We start from the raw sequence: 18,193 nt of genomic DNA on the forward strand, positions 1-18,193 counted from the left end.
TGTTGTAATACTTCCAGAATTGCATCATTGTCTGCTCGGTGTCTTCCTCAGTTGCAGGTAAAACTTGGACAAGGATCCTTCTCAGGTTGCAGACCTTACAAGCTGCTATATCTTTTTGATCCATCTCTTATATCAAAAAACAGTGTTTGGAGAGCAAAATACCACTTTCACATTGGATTAAAGAAAACCAATAAAAAGAGAATTACAACAATAAACAAAATCTTGAAAAGTATATTATCCAAAAAAAAAAAAAACCTTCTACATTTTGCTGGTGTAGAAATTCAGGAGGGCATTGTGGAAGAGATGTTGTCATCCATGTCTTATAGTTCCTGTAGTACACTACCAGTGTATTTTTATTTATATGGTTGACAGTCTTGTGGTTCTCACAGTGCTAGATCACAGAGGGTTTTAATTTGTATCTTGCAAAATTTCCCCTATGCAAGACTGTTATCCTGTCCTAAAAAGTTTTGAAACCTGGCATTGACCTGGCCTTTATGGATTAAAGTCTTTTTAGGCATCCATTTCCAGAATAAGTTTTCATCCATATTGAATATTTGTCCTGGCAAGTAATTTTCCTCCACAATCTGCTTACCTAGTGTTTCCAAAGTTCTTCAGCTTCCTTCACATCAGCACTGACAAGCCCACCACTCACTTTTACATTATGTAATGAATAATGATTCTTGAGTTGTTTAAACCACACAGATAGTAAACTCAACATTTTTGTTAGGTTCAGCCTCCTCTTTCAACATCACAAGCTTTTTGCTTTAGCTGTGATCATCATGATGTTGAAAGTGATACAGTTCTGTCTTTGGAGTTCAAGCTATGTTATCAGAAGTTTCTCCATGTCTGATATATATATTTCGCAAATTTTTATTAGTTTCATTGCCTTAAATGAAGCAGATCCTTTAACAGATTCCATAACTTTGTTCTTTTACTTCAAGATCCTTTGTTTCCAGGTCAATCACTCAATGTGACCTCTTATTGGCAACATTGTCAGTCGTAGATTTTGTATGTGTAGGGGCTGTGATGAACAAAACAACAGAAGATTAAATGAAGTACAAAACAAAACAATGCAATCAAGGGACATAATAAACACAAAATATATGAGTCTGTTACTGGTGTAAAAGGGCATACTATTTTTTACAGCAAATCATTTTTGTAAGTAGAAACAGTAAGCTATAAAATAATAATAAAAAGTATTGCTTTATAAATACATAAACTGGTAACATAGTTTATTAGCAAGTATTATGTACTGTATATAATTGTGTGCACTATATTTTTTGTTCAACTGGCAGTGAACTAGGTTTATTTACACAAGCATCACCAAAAACAAATGAGTAATGTGCTGTGCTGCAACATTACAATGGTGGATACTATGTCAATATGTAATAGGAATTTTTTGGTTGTGTCATAATGTTATGGTACCACCACTGTGTATGCAGTCAGTTGTTGAGCAAAATCTTGTTATGCAGCTCATGAGTGTATATCTGTTAGGTCAGCTTAGTCTAAAGTATGGTTCAAGGTCAATTCTTTTTTTATTTTCTGTCCAGATAATCTATCCATTGCTGGAAGTGGGATGTTGAAGTTCCCAACTATTATTGTTTTTTCCTTTTTTTTCCCTTAAGGTCTCTTAGTATTTGGTTAATATATTTAGGTGCTCTGATGTTGGCTCTGTATATATTTAAAATTGTTATGTCTTTTTGTTGAGTTCACCTCTCCATCATTATATAATGACCTTCTTTCTCTCTTGTTATCATTTTTGGCTTAAAGTCTATTTTGTCTGATATAAGTATAGCTACCCTTGCTTTCTGTTGTTTTCCGCTTACATGGCATGCCCTTTTCCATACCTTTAAGCCTAGATAAATCCTTAAAGCTGAAGTGACTCTCATGTAGGTAGCATATAGATGTGTCTTGTTCTTTTATCTAGTCATCCTTTCTGTGACTTTTGATTGCAGAATTTAATACATTTACATGTAGAATAATTATTGATACATAAGGACTTACTGAAATCATCTTATTTAATTGATTTCTGGCTGTTTTTTAGTTCCCTTGTTTCTTACTTTCTCTCTTGTTTACTTCCTTTTCAATTTGGTGATTTTCTATTGTGGTATGCTCTGATATTTTTCTGTTTACCTTTTGTGAACATATAGGTTTTTGTTTTTCATTTACCATGAAACTTACATAAAATATAAGAGTCTATGTTATGCTGGTGACAACCTGACTACAATCACATGCAAAAAACTCCTTTTACTCACCCTTTTTGTTTTTTTATGTCACAATTTACCTCTTTTTATATTGTGTATTTTTTTAACAAATTATAGTAATTATAATTATTTTTGAAACTAGTCCTTTAACCTTTATAACATAGTAAAACATTTAACACACCCTCATACTATAAAATTAGATTTTTCTAAATTTGGGTACACTATTACATTTACTACTTTGTATTTTCATTTTTTAATTTCTATTCAGTAAAAATTTATTAAAAGTGGTATCTTCACTTTAGATTTTTAATCATATTTTATTGATTATGCTATTACAGTTTTCCCAATTTTCCACCTTTATCCCCCCTCCACCCTGCTCCCCAAAACCCTCCAGCACCCCTTCCCTTAGTTCATGTCCACGGGTTGTACATATAAGTTCTTTGAGTTCTCTGTTTCCTATACCATTTCTGACCTCTCCCCATCTATTTAATTCATACCAATTGTGCTTCTCCTTCCCTGTAAAATTTCCCCCCTATTCCTCCTATGCCCCTTCCCACTGAAAACCTACCATGTGATGTCGATTTCTCTGATTCTCTTCCTGTTCTAGTTGTTTGTTCAGTTTTTGTTTTGTTTTCCTTTCTTTGATTTTTTTAGGATCATTTGTTGATAATTGTGAGTTTGTTATCATTTTACTATTCATAGTTTAGACATTCATTTTCTTAAATAAGTCCCTTTAACATTTCTTTTTTTAAATTAATTTATTTATTTCTATTCAGTTACAATTGTCTGCACTCTCTCCCCTTCCGTCCACCCAACCGCAGCCTGGCTGATTTTATTTGGTTAAATAATATTCTATCATTCTATACTTCAATATTATTTGTGCATATGATTGTCATTTTTATAGTATATCCTTTATTTTTTTCCATCCCTCCACACCACCACAGCTGAAGCCACTTCCCGACCCCACATCCATGCTCCCCATTGATTTGGTCCATGTGTCCTTTACAGTAGATCCTGTAATCCCCTCTTCCCACTGTCCCCACGCCACTCCCCCCTGGCTACTGTTAAATTGTTCTTAACTTCAATATCTCTGGTTATATTTTGTTTGCTTTTTTCTTCTATTGATTATGTTCCAGTTAAAGGTGAGACCATATGGTATTTGTCCCTCACCACCTGGCTTATTTCAATTAGCATAATGCTCTCCAGTTCCATCCATGCTGTTGCAAAGGCTATAAGCACTTTCTTTCTCTCTGCTGCGTAGAATTCCATTATGTAAATATGCCATAGTTTTGGATCCACTTGTTTCCTGATGGGAACTTAGGTTGCTTCCAGTACTTGGCTATTGTAAATTGTGCTGCTATGAACATTGGGGTGCACAGGTTCTTTTGGATTGGTGTTTCAGGGTTCTTAGGGTATAATGCCAACAGCAGAATTGCTGGGTCAAAGGGCAGTTCCATTTTTAGTATTCTGAGGAAATTCCATACTGTTTTCCACAGTGGCCTCACCAGTCTGCATTACCACCAACAATGCACTAGGGTTCCCTTTTCTCCGCATCCTCTCCAACATTTGTTTGTGGATTTGTTTATGGTGGCCACTCTGACTGGTGTGAGATGGTACCTCATTGTGGTTTCAATTTGCATCTCTCTGATGGCTAGTGATGCTGAGCATCTTTTCATATGTCTCTGGGCCCTCTGTATGTCTTCCCTGGAGAAGTGTCTGTTCAAGTCCTTTGCCCATTTTTTACTTGGGTTGTTTGTCTTCCTGGAGTAGAGTCCTGTGAGTTCTTTATATATTTTGGAGATCAGGCCCTTATCTGAGGTTTCATTAGCAAATATGTTTTCCCATACTGTTGGTTCTCTTTGTAATTTGGTGCTGTTTTCCTTAGCCATGCAGAAGCTTTTTATTCTGATGAGATCCCATTTGTTTATTCTTTCCTTTATGTCCCTTACTTTAGGGGATGTGTCTGTGAGGATGTTGCTGTGTTGAATGTCTGAGATTTTCCTGCCAATGTATTCCTCAAGGACTTTTATGGTATTACGACTTATATTAAAGTCTTTTATCCATCTTGAGTTTATTTTTGTGTATGGCGTAAGCTGGTGATCGAGTTTCATTTTTTTGCATGTAGCTGTCCAGATCTCCCAAGACCATCTGTTGAAGAGACTATTTTTGCTCCATTTTATGCTCCTGCCTCCTTTGTCAAATATTAATTGACCATAAAGAATGGGTTTATTTATGGGCTCTCTGTTCTGTTCCATTGTTCTATGTGCCTGTTTTTATGCCAGTACCAGCCTGTTTTGATTACAGTGGCCTTGTAACACACTTTGATATCAGGCATTGTGATCCCTCCTGCTTTGTTCTTCTTTCTCAAGATTGCCGCAGCTATTTGGGGTCGTTTATGGTTCCATATAAATTTCTGAAATGTTTGTTCTATATCTGTGAAATATGTCATGGGTATTCTAATAGGAATTGCACTGAATCTAAAAATTGCTTTGGGTAGTATGGCCACATTGATCATGTTAATTCTTCCAATCCATGACCATGGTATATGCTTCCATTTGTTTGTGTCTTCCTTAATTTCTTTCTTCAGTGTTGTGTAGTTTTCTGAGTACAGGTCGTTTACCCCTTGGTTAGGTTTATTCCTAGGTACTTTATTTTTCTTGATGCTACATCAAATGGGATGTTTTTACTGATTTCTGTTTCTGCAGTTTTGTTGGTGGTGTACAGGAATGCCTTTGATTTTTGAGTATTGACTTTGTATCCAGCTGTTTGGCCAAATTCATTTATTTGGTTGAGTCGTTTTTTGATGGAGTCTATAGGATTTTCCATGTACACTGTCATGCCATCTGCAAACAGTGACAGTTTCATTTCCTCCTTTCCAATTTGGATGCCTTTTATTGCTTTTTCTTGTCTGATTGCTGTGGCTAGGACTTCCAAAACTATGTTGAATAGGAGTGGTGAGAGAGGGCATCCTTGTCTTGTTCCTGATCTTAGTGGAAAAGCTCTAAGTGTTTGTCCATTGAGTATGATGTTGACTGTAGTTCTCTCATATATGGCCTTTATTATGTTGAGGAATGCTCCCTTTATTCCCACTTTGCTGAGTGTTTTTATCAGAAATGGGTGCTGTATCTTATGAAATGCTTTTTCCACATCTATTGATATGATCATGTGATTTTTGTCCTTACTGTTGTTGTTGATGTGATGTATTATGTTTATTGATTTGCGAATATTGTACCATCCTTGCATCCCTGGGATGAATCCCACTTGGTCATGGTGGATGATCTTTTTAATGTATTGCTGGATGCGGTTTGCCAATATTTTGTTGAGAATTTTAGTGTCCATGTTCATCAGCGATATTGGCCTGAAGTTTTCTTTCTTCATTGTGTCTTTATCTGGTTTTGGGATTAGGATGATGCTGGCTTCATAAGAAGAGTTTGGGAGACTTCCATCAGTTTGGAATTTTTCGAATAGTCTGTGAAGGATAGGGGTTAGCTCTTCCTTAAATGCTTTGTAGAATTTTACTCTGAAACCATCTTGTCCAGGGCTTTTGTTTGTTGGGAGTTTTTTGATGGCTTCAATTTCGTCTGCTGTTATTGGTCTCTTCAGGTTTTCTGCTTGTTCTTCATTCAGTTTTGGAAGATTATATTTTTGTAGAAATCTGTCCATTTCACCTAGGTTTTCAAATTTCTTGGCATACAGTTCTTCATAGTAAATTCTTACAATCCCTTGTATTTCTGTGGTATCAGTTGTAATCTCTCCTCTTTCATTTTTAATTGTGTTAATTTGGATCCTCTCTCTTTTTTTCTTGATGAGCCTACTTAAAGGGTTGTCGATTTTGTTTATCTTTTCAAAGAATCAGCTCCAAGATTCATTGATCCCTAGAATTGTGCTTTTAGTCTCTATGTCATTTAACTCTGCTCTGATCTTGTTTATTTCTTTCCTTCTGCTTGCTCTGGGCTGTCTTTGTTGTTGTTCCTCCAGTTCTTGTAGGCGTAGCGTTAGGTTGTTTGTTTGAAATGTCTCTATCTTTTTAAGGTACGCCTGTATTGCTATGAACTTCCTTCTCAGGACTGCCTTTGCTGTGTCCCATAGGTTTTGGGTTGTTGTGAGTCCATTTTCATTTGTTTTTAGAAAGATTTTGATTTCTTCCCTAATCTCGTTCTTGACCCATTCATTGTTTAATAGCATGCTATTCAGTCTCCATGATTTTGAGTGTTTTGCGTTTTTTCCTTTCGAGTTGGTTTCTAGTTTCAGTCACTTGTGGTCAGAGAAAATGCTTAATATGATTTCAATTTTCTTGAATTTGTTGAGGCATGTGGTCTATCTTTGAAAGAGTTCCATGTACACTTCAAAAGAATGTGTATTTTGCTTCTTTGGGATGAAAAGCTCTCTATATATCAGTTAAGTCTATTTCCTCTAGGGTATTGTTAAGTGACAGAATATCCTTGTTGATATTTTGTTTGGAAGACCTGTCCATTTTTGATAGTGGGGTGTTAACGTGGCCTACTATAATTGTGTTACTGTCAATATCTTTCTTGAAGTCCTCCAAGATTTTCTTAATGTATTTGGGTGATCCTATGTTGGGTGCATATGTATTTGCAATGTTTATGTCTTCTTGGTGGATTCTTCCTTTGAATACTTTGAAGTGACCTTCTGGGTCTCTTTTTGGCCCTTCTTTGGAAGTCTATTTTGTCTGATATGAGTATTGCTACCCCTGCTTTTTTTTCATGTCTGTTTGCTTGGAATATTTGTTTCCATCCCTTCACTTTCAGTCAATGTAAGTCTTTTGTCCTGAGATGGGTCTCTTGTAGGGAGCATATGTGTGGGTCATATTTTCTTATCCATTCCGCTATTCTATGTCTTTTGATTGGAGCATTTAATCCATTTACGTTTAAGGTTATTGTCGATAGGTAGTTATTCATTGCCAGTTTTTCCTACCTGTGTTCCTCTGTCTTTCTCTTTTCCTTCCTTTCCTTAAAGCAGTCCCTTTCGCATCTCTTGGAGAGCTGATTTTGTTGAAGTGTATTCTTTTAGACTACTTTTGCCTGGGAAACTCTATATTTCTCTTCCTATCTTGATTGAGAGCCTTGCTGGGTAAAGTAGTCTTGGTTGCAGGTCTCTGGTTCCCATTACTTGGAATATTTTTTGCCATTCTCTTCCGGTTTTGAGCGTTTCCATTTAGAAGTCAGTTGCTAACCTTATTGGGGCTCCCTTGTATGTTGCTTCCTGTTTCTCCCTTGCTGCCTTTAAGATCCTCCCTTTGTGTTGGAATTTTGCCATTTTAATTATGATGTGTCTTGCAGTGGGCCTCTTTGGGTTTCTCTTGCTTGGGACTCTGTGTTTCCTGGATTTGGGTGACTGTTTCTCTCATCAGATTAAGGAAATTTTCCATCATTACTTTTTCAAACAGGTTTTCTATCCCTTGCTCTTCTTCTTCTCCTTCTGGTATTCCCATTATATGGATATTGTTACGTTTCATGTCGTCCTGCATTTCCCTTAATCCCTCTTCATCCTTTCTGAGCCTCCTTTCCTTTTCTTGCTCTTTCTGGGTGTTTTTTTCCACTGTGTCCTCCAGCTCGCTGATCCGATCTTCTGCTTCCTCAAGTCTGCTTTTCATTCCTTCTACTGTGTTCTTTAATTCAGAAATTGTATTCTTCATTTCCTCTTGGCCCTTGTTGATAGTTTCTATTTCCTTTTTCATGTTGATATAGTTTGCAGTGAGATCATTGCAGTTTCCCTGTAGTTTCTGGTAGTTCTCTGTGAGCTCAGAGAGCTCAGTGAGCTTTCTGATAACCATACTTTGAACTCTGTATCTTATAGTTGAGTTGCCTCTTTTTCAGTTAGCATTCTTTCTGAGGCTTCCTCCTTTCCTTTCATTTGGGGATTGTTTCTTTCTCTTCCCATTGTTTGTGAGACTCTTCTTTTTAGCCTCTGCTTCTTAAATTGATCTATTCTGACTCCCTGGGTTTATGGTATGAAATTCTATGGTAGAATGCCAATGGGATTCAGTTGTGCTGTCTCCTTAATCTCCTGTGCTCACTGGTCTGGAGCTGACATTTATTGGTGTAACACGGTCTAACTCTTGTCTTTTCATTGCTCCATGTTTTCTTGTCTCACCTGTGGGAAAAAGAGGATGGGGGGCAAAAAAAAGAGAAGGGAATGAGGGAAAAAGGGAATAGAAAAGGAAAGGAAGGACGGAAGAAGGAATAAAGAAAGGTCGGAGGCAAGATAAGAAGGAATTTTATCAAAAATTAAAAGAAAACAAATAAAAGAAGGCAGGAAGAAGTACTAAAAAAGGTAAAGGATGGAAGGAAGAAGGAATAAAAAAAGAAAGAGGGACAGAAAGGAAGCAGGAATTCAGGGAGAAAGGAGGAAAAAAAAAGTCTTTTGCTGGCTTTAAACCGGTCAGGTTAGTTCTGGTGGTCTTCCTGTCTGTGGAACTGGAGTGGGTGGTTGGGAGTATTGGTTTCACTTTTCTCCCTTCCTGAGCCACACTCTTTGCTGTTGTTTCAGCCCTCAGTCCAGTTCCTCTGGGTCCTTCTCTCCCCACTAGGCCTTTAGTTCACCAGCTGTGCTGTCCTTGATTTGCACCAATTAGAGGCAACAAACACTCTTCCTTCTTGCTCTTTGCTGTCTTAGATGCTAGGGGCTCTGGGTGCTGCTATGGGGTAGTTCAACCCCCTACTGGGTCGAGTCTAGGCGGGGAATGCAGTCTCCCCTAGGCCTGCAGCTCCCCTCTGCTGGGTGTTCTGCCTTCCTCCTAGAGAGCCAGTAGGCCCTGCTGGGTTCTGTTCGCAGGGGCTACGTAGGATGTTTTCAGAACCGGTGCTTTTTGTTGTAGTCGCCTGCAGGTAGCCAGGCCAGTGATTGGGTTGTGTGGCAGATCTCAGCTTTGGGCCTGTGTTGGCTGCTGATCCCCAGCTTTGGGTCTGTGCATGGGTGCAGGCAGCCACTGATCGGGTTGCGCACCCACCCAAGGTTTCAGGTGTGGGCGCCCAGCAGGGGTTTTGGTGTCTGCGCCCACCCAGGCGCTTTTTTTCTGTGCGCCCAGGTAGCCGGGCGGCTTATCAGGGCGTGCACCCACCTAGGGTGTCAAGTGTGGGCCCCAGGCCACTCATTGGGGTACGTGCCCACTGGGGCACTTTGGGCCTGGCACCCAGGCTCTGGGCTGCTTATCAGAGCGCGTGTTCACCGGAAGTTTCAGTTGTGGGCCCCAAGTCTGCTAATCTGGGTGGGCACCAGCTGGGCTTCAGGTGAGCGCTGGGCCTGCTTTTCTGCGTTCACAGTCCAGGGGCTGAGGGGGGAAGGGCGCCAGAGGCCCAGGCTGCCGGGGAGAGTTCTCTAACTAGCTGTTGAGTGCCTCTATTTTCTTTTCCCTTTTGAGAAATTCTTCCTATTCAAGCCCCCCTGGTCCAAACAAGCACCTGGCTGCTCACACAGCCCACCCTGGCTCTCTCCCAAGAATCCTGCAGCAGACCATGCGCCTGGGCTGGGGCGTCAGCTGCCCTGGTCCCCGCGCTGGTCCCAGGGACCTTATTGTCCTTAAGCACTCTTCTTACTGTCTGATCTTTCAATGTCCTCTATCTTTGGTCTCCAATCTTCATATATGCTGGAATACTGTTGGCTGTTCGGTCTGGTCCTCAGATCAGCTAGGTATTTCACTGGTATTGAGGCGAAGTGGACTACACTCCCACCTATCTCGCCGCCATCTTCCCAATCTTAACATTTCATATAATAAGGGCTTGGTGATTATGAACTCCTTTAACTTGACCTTATCTGGGAAGCACTTTCTCTGCCCTTCCTTTCCAAATGATAGCTGTGCTGGACAGAGTATTCTTGGATGTAGGTCCTTGCCTTTCATGACTTCAAATACATCTTTCCAGCCCCTTCTTGACTGTAAGGTTTCTTTTGAGAAATCAGCTCACTGTCTTATGGGCACTCCTTTGTATGTAACTCTCTCCTTGCCTCTTGCTGCTTTTGAGATTGTCTCTTTGCCTTTAATCTTGGCTAACTTAATGATGATGTGCCTTGGTGTGTTCCTCTTTGGGTCCAACTTCTTTGGGACTGTCTGGGCTTCCTGGACTTCCTGAAAGTGTATTTCTTTCACAAGATTGGGGAAGTTTTCTTTCATTATTTGTTCAAATAAGTTTTCAATTTCTTGCTGTTGTTCTTCTCCTTCTGGCACCCCTATAATTCGGATATTGGAATGTTTCAGATGGTCCCAGAATTTCCTCAGCCTCTCTTCATATTTTGGGGTTCTTATTTCTTCATTCTGTTCCAGTTGGATGTTTATTTCTTCCTTTTGTTCCAAATCATTGGTTTGAGTCCTGGTTTCCTTCCTGTCACTCTTGGTTCCCTGAATATTTTGCTTTATTTCATTTTGGGTGTTTTTCAGTTGTTCTTTCCGTTTTTGACCAAGCTCAGTCAGTTCTGTGAGCATTTTGATTACCAGGGCTTTAAATTCTTGATCAGATAGATTAGCTACCTTCTCATCTCTTAGCTCTCTTTCTGAGGTTTTGCACTGTTCTTTTGTTTTGGCCCTATTTCTTTGCTGTGGGACCCTGATAAATTGTAAGGGGGTGGGGCCTTCGGTATTCATCCAGGCAGGGCAAACCTCCTTGCTGCACTGTGGCGCTGCCTGTGGGGGAGGGGCCAGAGAGGGAACAGTACAGCTCACCTGCTCGTCTCTAGCTCACTTTTCAATGAACTCTTGTGTGAGACTGGGAGTTTCTCCCACTGAGGCAACCACCGTAGTCCACAACCACCTCTGACTCTCAGTTTCCCTAAAGTCTGCCCTACTGGTGCAGCCTGCCACCACACTGCAGGCAACCCTGCCCCCACAGTCTACTGCCTCACTGTGGTTTCTCTCTTTTCACTGCCTTATCGGTCTGGTTCACTTTGACTGTTTCTTTAATTCCATGGTTGTCAGAGTTCCATGCCGTTTGATTTTCTGGCACTTCTGGTTGTTTATTGATTTTAGATTGGTTGTTTTTCTCCTTTTAGTTGTGGGAGGAAGCAAAGGGTTTCTACCTATGCCTTCATCTTGTCTGGAACTCTCTGTATTTTCAACTTTTTTTAAAAAATTATTTATTGTTATTCAATTACAGTTGTATGCCTTTTCTCCCCATCCCTCCACCACTTTTTAATGCTACTAATTACTGTCCATTCATTTTTGCATTGAGAACTTTTTGTGGCATTTCTTGTAATGTATGTCTTGTGGTGATGAATTCCTTTAGCTTTTATCTAGAAACGTCTTTATTTCTCCTTAGTGTTTCAAGAATAATTTTGCAAGATAGAATATTGTGGGTTGGTAATTTTTTTCTGTCACAACTTTGAATATATTATCTCATTCTGTCTTATCTGTAAGATTTCTTTTAGAAAACTACTTATAGTCTAATGGGGGTTCCTTTGTAAGTTATAACATTTCTTTTACTTACTGCATTTAGAATTATTTCTTTGTCTTGGATACATTTTACTTTTTCAAATTACTTTATTGTTGTTCAATTACAATTGTCTGCACTACCCCACACTACTCCCCCCCATCCCAGCCCATCCCACCCGCCTCCCTTGCTTCCACCTTCCCCCTTGGTTTCATCCATATGTTCTTTATAGTAGTTCCTGAAAACCCTTCCCCGACTGTCCCTTCTTCCCACCCCTCTGGTTATTGTCAGTTTCCTCTTTATTTCAATATGTCTGGTTATATTTTGCTTGCTTGTTTGTTTTGTTGATTAGGTTCCAGTTAAAGGTAGGATCATATGTTATATGTTTTTCACTGCCAGGCTTATTTCACTTAGCATAATGCTCTCCAGTTCCATCCTTGCTGTCGCAAAGAGTAGAACCTCCTTCTTTCTCTCTGCTGCATAGTATTCCATTGTGTAAATGTACCAGTTGTTTCATCCACTCATTTACTGATGGGCACTTAAGTTGTTTACAACACTTGGCTATAGTACATTGGGCTGCTATGAACATTGTCTTTGGTTTTAGAGAGTTATATCATACTGTGTCTTGGATAAGATTGTTTGGGTTAAAATATGGAGCATTCTATTAGCTTTATCTTGGATGTCTAAATCTCTCCTCAGTTTTGGAGAGAAAATTTTAACCATTATATATTTAAATAAACTTTCTAACCCCTTTTTTCTCTTTTTGCTTTTAGCACTCCTATGGTTTGGTTATTGGGATATTTTCTGATAGTATCTCACAGATCACATAGGCTTTTTTCACACATTTTTTCTTTGTTCTCCTCTGGCTGGGTTATTTCAAAGTTCTTATCCTTTATTTCACTGTTTTTTTACATCTGTCTTATCTATTCTTCTATTCATATTTTCTCTTACATTTTAAAATTTCATTTAATGAATTCTGCAGCTCAAGAGTATTTATTTTGTCTTTCTCTAGCATTTCTACCCTGTTAATTTCTCATTTGAATCATGTATTATTTTTCTGATTTCTTTTTGTATTTTTTGTAGCTCACTGAGTTTCCATAAAACTTCTGTTTTTCTTTTTTGGGATAAATCATCGATCTCCATATATTTGCATTTGGTTACTATAAGATTATTGTGATTTCTTGGTGATGTTGTGTTTCCTTGATTTTTTATGTTTCTTGGAGTTTTGTGTTGCTGTTTTCATATTTGAAGTAATAGCCACCTCCTCCAATATTTACTAACTGAATTCAGGGTAGAAATATCTTTTATTATAAAAGTCTTTTATTTATAATAAAATACTTAGGTCTCTCAGGCCTTGTATAGATATACCTTCTTCATGCTCCTTGTTCCCTCTTATGGCAAAACTCTTAAGCTTGTATGTCTTCTCTCAGTCCTACAATACAGCAAACCAGCTGATGATACCCTCTTTTCTGTTTTCTTTAAGTTGGCACTACAGGTTGAGTTTGTACTTTTTCAATTGCCTGCAGACCCTGGCTTGCACTCTGTGTATGTTACCTAGTCTACTTTATCACCAACAAAGAAAGCCAGCTGCAGAGTTGGGATAGGTGTGGGTTTGGTATGCAGTACTGGGGGTACCTGTGGGCCAGTGGGTAGGATCTGTGGGTGAGATTTTCTTGCAGCTTGAGAGCAGACTTCCTCATAGAGACTAAAATGCAGTTGGCAGGAACTGTGTCCGTTTAATGCCCTCCAGGAATTTTATATGACACTCCCCTAATATGTTTCCCTTTCCCCAGGTATGAAGCTCCCAAGTTAATACTCTGGAATCTGGGAGAGATAAATGAGTCTCTGGCAATATTACATACAGCTGAGGAAGCCAGGTAACCACACTCCCTTTTTTTCCCATGGGAGAAATCATGGGTTAATTCATTGAACCTTAAGCTATGCTTCCTTGGGGGAGGGTTCATACTGCCAAAGTCTATTTTTTTCTTACCAATTCCAATATGTCCAAACTTATTGATGAGAATGACATATTGGAATTGGTAAGAAAAAATTATATATATATATATATATATATATATATATATATATATATATATATATAAAATTTGCTCCAGAGGAGTGCTAAATTTCTCCTCTGGAAATCTGGACTTCCACCAAGTCCCCCTCATCTGCAGCTGTCTGCCCAAGTTAGGTATTTGCAGGTGCTCCCAAAACAGCCAAGAGGGATTAGAAGTGGTATACAGCCTTCAGTAATTTCCACCACCATTACCAAGGTCTATCTACATATTACTCAAAATATAAGTGGATGAGATTTTTCCCAAATCCCTTGGCATACAGAGCTGGATTCCACATATCCCCAAGAGGCACTTTTGCTTATTGGTAAATTGCTATTTTTTGTTGTTGAAGGGGGAGACAAATACAAGGGATGTGTTATGCTACTGTGATGCTGATTTCCACATGATTCCAACATTTGATTCATCTTACTATCATTATCTGCTTAATATCTTTTCTTATTCAAGTTGTGCTGTTTCTGGTTTTTAGTGTGACAGATTTATATTGTTTCCTACACATTTTATTTATTATGTGAGGAGATTCAAACAGGCAGTCACCCTTCCTAGTTTCAGTGCACAGGCCCTCGTCTACTTTTTTGTTCTGTAGGTACAATGACAGTTTACTTATTTTCAGAGACTTTGCAATATTATTTTGGTCTGCTTGATTTATCTGGTGTTGCTGTAGCTCCCACTGTTACCTGCTGGTGGTGCAGATGTTTCCCTAGGCTTGGGGTCTGGTGTCTGGAGTAGGGGAGAGGAGTCTCAGGCCATGAGGGCAAAGAGAGTTTCCTAGCAGTGAGGTTTTTGTGGCATGCTTTCTTCTGTCTGTGGATGATGGAGAATAGTTCTCTGACTGGGCACTTGTTGTAGGAATCCATCTACTGGTGCCCTAATGTCTCTGGGTAGGGAAAGAGAGTTTCATGCCAGTAGTGACAAGAAACCTTTTGAGGTTGGGCTGATTTTTGTGATGGAATCCCTCTTGCTTCTTTCTGGTGTTACCAGGCTGCCCCAGTATCTTCCAGTTTGGGAATGGTGTTTCCAGCACAGTAGGAAAAGCAAGTGCCTCCCTTTGTCCCTTATTGCTCTTGAGTCTCCTGAAAAATATTTTTCTCTGGTCATCTTTGGGTTGCCTGACATTGTCAGAGGTACTATTATTATATCAGGGAAAGGAATGAGCCTATCTGGGCTACATTCTGTTACTCAGTTGGGAATTGAGAAAACTTAAGACAACTTGCCTCTGTGTTATTTCTCCAGTCTGGAGAGTCCCAAAGCACCTTGCCTTTCTCTTACCACCTTTCAAAGTTTTATTTTTGTTTCCACATGTTCTATAAATTCAGAGTTGGTAGTTAGTTGTACCTGGTGGGAAGCAGCACCGAGAAATGAGTCTACTCTGTTTTCTACCTAAAATTTACAGTGACTATATAATGCATCCATATATTTTTATTACATTTTTTTCTCTCTGACTCACTACAGCAACTCTCTAAATCTTGTTTTCTGTGACTGTCATTGAAATAAAGTATGTGAACCCAAGGCTTTGTATCAAGTTTTGCTTTCACTGGAAGCCAAACAAACACAAATACAATAGGCTAAAATAAGTTAAAGGTGGAAAAACATAATAATCAAAAGAATGAGGAATAATTTATAAGCATATTAAAATATGTTTGCTCTACACATAATGAAAGAAATAAGAATGAAAACACATACAACATATTCTATATGTCAGGTTGACAGAAGTTAAAAATTTTGATATTATGTCCCTTGTATGGGCTACCATTACAATCTCTTTACAAGGATATTTGACAAAGATATTTGACATCTCACCTATGTACACAGGACAGATGTTTGTCCAGGATTGGTTGTATTAAATCACTGAATTTTCATCAGTAAGCTATCGGTTTAAAAAGTATGGTAAATCCCCATCAAATACTGGATCAAAAATACAAAGCATATTTATACTATCTAGTATATTACATAACTTTAACATTAATATATATTGCCAACAGTTGGGAAGATGGCAGCGAGATAGGTGGGAGTGGAGTCCACTTGCCCTCAACAGCAGTGAAACACCTAGCTGATCTGAGGAGCAGAGCGAACAGCCAACGGTATTCCAGCATATATGAAGATCGGAGACCAAAGATAGAGGACATTGAAAGATCTGACTCTGAGACAATAACACCTGGAGTGCTGAAAAGACCAGAGTTAGACCGTGTTACACCCATAAACGTCAGCTCAAGACCAGTGAGCACAGGAGATTAAGGAGACAGCACCACCGAATCCCATTGGCATTCTACCATAGAAGTTCATACCATAAGAACAGGGAGTCAGGAGAGATTAATTTAAAAAGCAGATGTTAACAAGAAGAGTCTCACAAACAATGGGAAGAGAAAGAAACAATCCCCAAATGAAAGGAAAGGAGGAAGCCTCAAAAAGAATGCTCACTGAAAAAGAGGTAGGTCAACTATCAGATACTGAGTTCATAGGTATGGTTATCAGGAAGCTCACTGAGCTCACTGAGCTCACAGAGAACTACCAGAAACTACAGGGAAACTACAATGAACTCACTGCAAACTATATCAACATGAAAAAGGAAATAGAAACTATCAACAAGGGCCAAGAGGAAATGAAGAATACAATTTCTGAACTGAAGAACACAGTAGAAGGAATCAAAAACAGGCTCGATGAAGCAGAAGATCGGATCAGCAAACTGGAGGACAAGGTAGAAAAAAACACCCAGAAAGAGCAAGAAAAGGAAAAGAGGCTCAGAAAGAATGAAGAGGGATTAAGGGAAATGCAGGACGACATGAAACGTAACAATATCCATATAATAGGGACACCAGAAGGAGAAGAAGAAAAGCACAGGATAGAAAACCTGTTTGAAAAAGTAATGATGGAAAATTTCCCTAATCTGATGAAAGAAAAGGTCACCCAAATCCAGGAAACACAGAGAGTCCCAAGCAAGAGAAACCCAAAGAGGCCCACTGCAAGACACATCATAATTAAAATGGCAAAATTCCAACACAAAGGAAGGATCTTAAAGGCAGCAAGGGAAAAAAAAGGAAGTAACATACAAGGGAGCCCCCATAAGGTTAGCAACTGACTTCTCAATGGAAATGCTCCAAGCCAGAAGAGAATGGCAAAAAATATTCCAAGTAATGAGAACCAGAGACCTGCAACCAAGACTACTTTACCCAGCAAGGCTCTCAATCAAGATAGAAGGCCAAATAAAGAGTTTCCCAGACAAAAGAAGTCTAAAAGAATACACTTCCACCAAATCAGCTCTGCAAGAGATGCTAAAGGGACTGCTTTAAGGAAAGGAAGGAAAAGAGAAAGAAAGAGAAACACAGGCAGGAAAAACTGGCAATGAATAACTACCTATCGATAATAACCTTAAACGTAAATGGATTAAATGCTCCAATCAAAAGACATAGAATAGCTGAATGGATAAGAAAACATGACCCACACATATGCTGCCTACAAGAGACCCATCTCAGGACAAAAGACTTACACAGACTGAAAGTGAAGGGCTAGAAACAAATTTTCCAAGCAAACGGACAGGAAAAAAAAGCAGGGGTAGCAATGCCCATATCAGACAAAATAGACTTCCAAAGAAGGGCCATAATGAGAAACCCAAAGGTCACTTCATAATACTAAAAGGAAGAATCCACCAAGAAGACATAAACATTGTCAATATATATGCACCCAACATAGGAGCACCCAAAGACATAAAGAAAATCTTGGAGGACTTCAAGAAAGATATTGACAGCAACACAATTATAGTGGGGGACTTTAACACCTCACTGTCAAAAATGGACAGGTCTTCCAAACAAAATATCAACAAGGATATTTTGTCACATAACAATACCCTAGAGGAAATGAACTTAAGTGATATATGTAGAGCTTTTCATCCCAAAGCAGCAAAATACACATTCTTTTCAAGTGTACATGGAACTCTTTCAATGATAGACCACATGATAGGACACAAAGCAAGCCTCAACAAATTCAAGAAAATTGAAATCATATCAAGCATTTTCTCTGACCACAAGGGACTGAAACTAGAAACCAACTTGAAAGGAAAAAACCCAAAACACTCATAATCATGGTGATTGAATAGCATGCTATTAAACAATGAATGGGTCAAGAACGAGATTAGGGAAGAAATCAAAAACTTTCTGGAAACAAATGAAAATGAACTCACAACAACCCAAAACCTATGGGACAAAGCAAAGGCAGTCCTGAGAGGGAAGTTCATAGCAATACAGGCCTACCTTAAAAAGATAGAAACATTTCAAACAAACAACCTTATCCTACACCTACAAGAAATTGAGGATCAACAACAAAGACAGCCCAGAACAAGCAGAAGGAAATAACCAAGATCAGAGCAGAGTTAAATTACATAGAGACTAAAAGCACAATTCTAAGGATCGATGAATCTAGGAGCCGGTTCTTTGAAAAGATAAACAAAATTGAGGATCCTTTAAGTGGGCTCATCAAGAAAAAAAAGAGAGAGGATCCAAATAAACACAATTAGAAATGAAAGAGGAGAGATTGCAACTAATACCAC

Source organism: Desmodus rotundus, chromosome X, assembly GCF_022682495.2.
Source record: "Desmodus rotundus isolate HL8 chromosome X, HLdesRot8A.1, whole genome shotgun sequence".
NCBI classification, from domain to species: domain Eukaryota; kingdom Metazoa; phylum Chordata; class Mammalia; order Chiroptera; family Phyllostomidae; genus Desmodus; species Desmodus rotundus.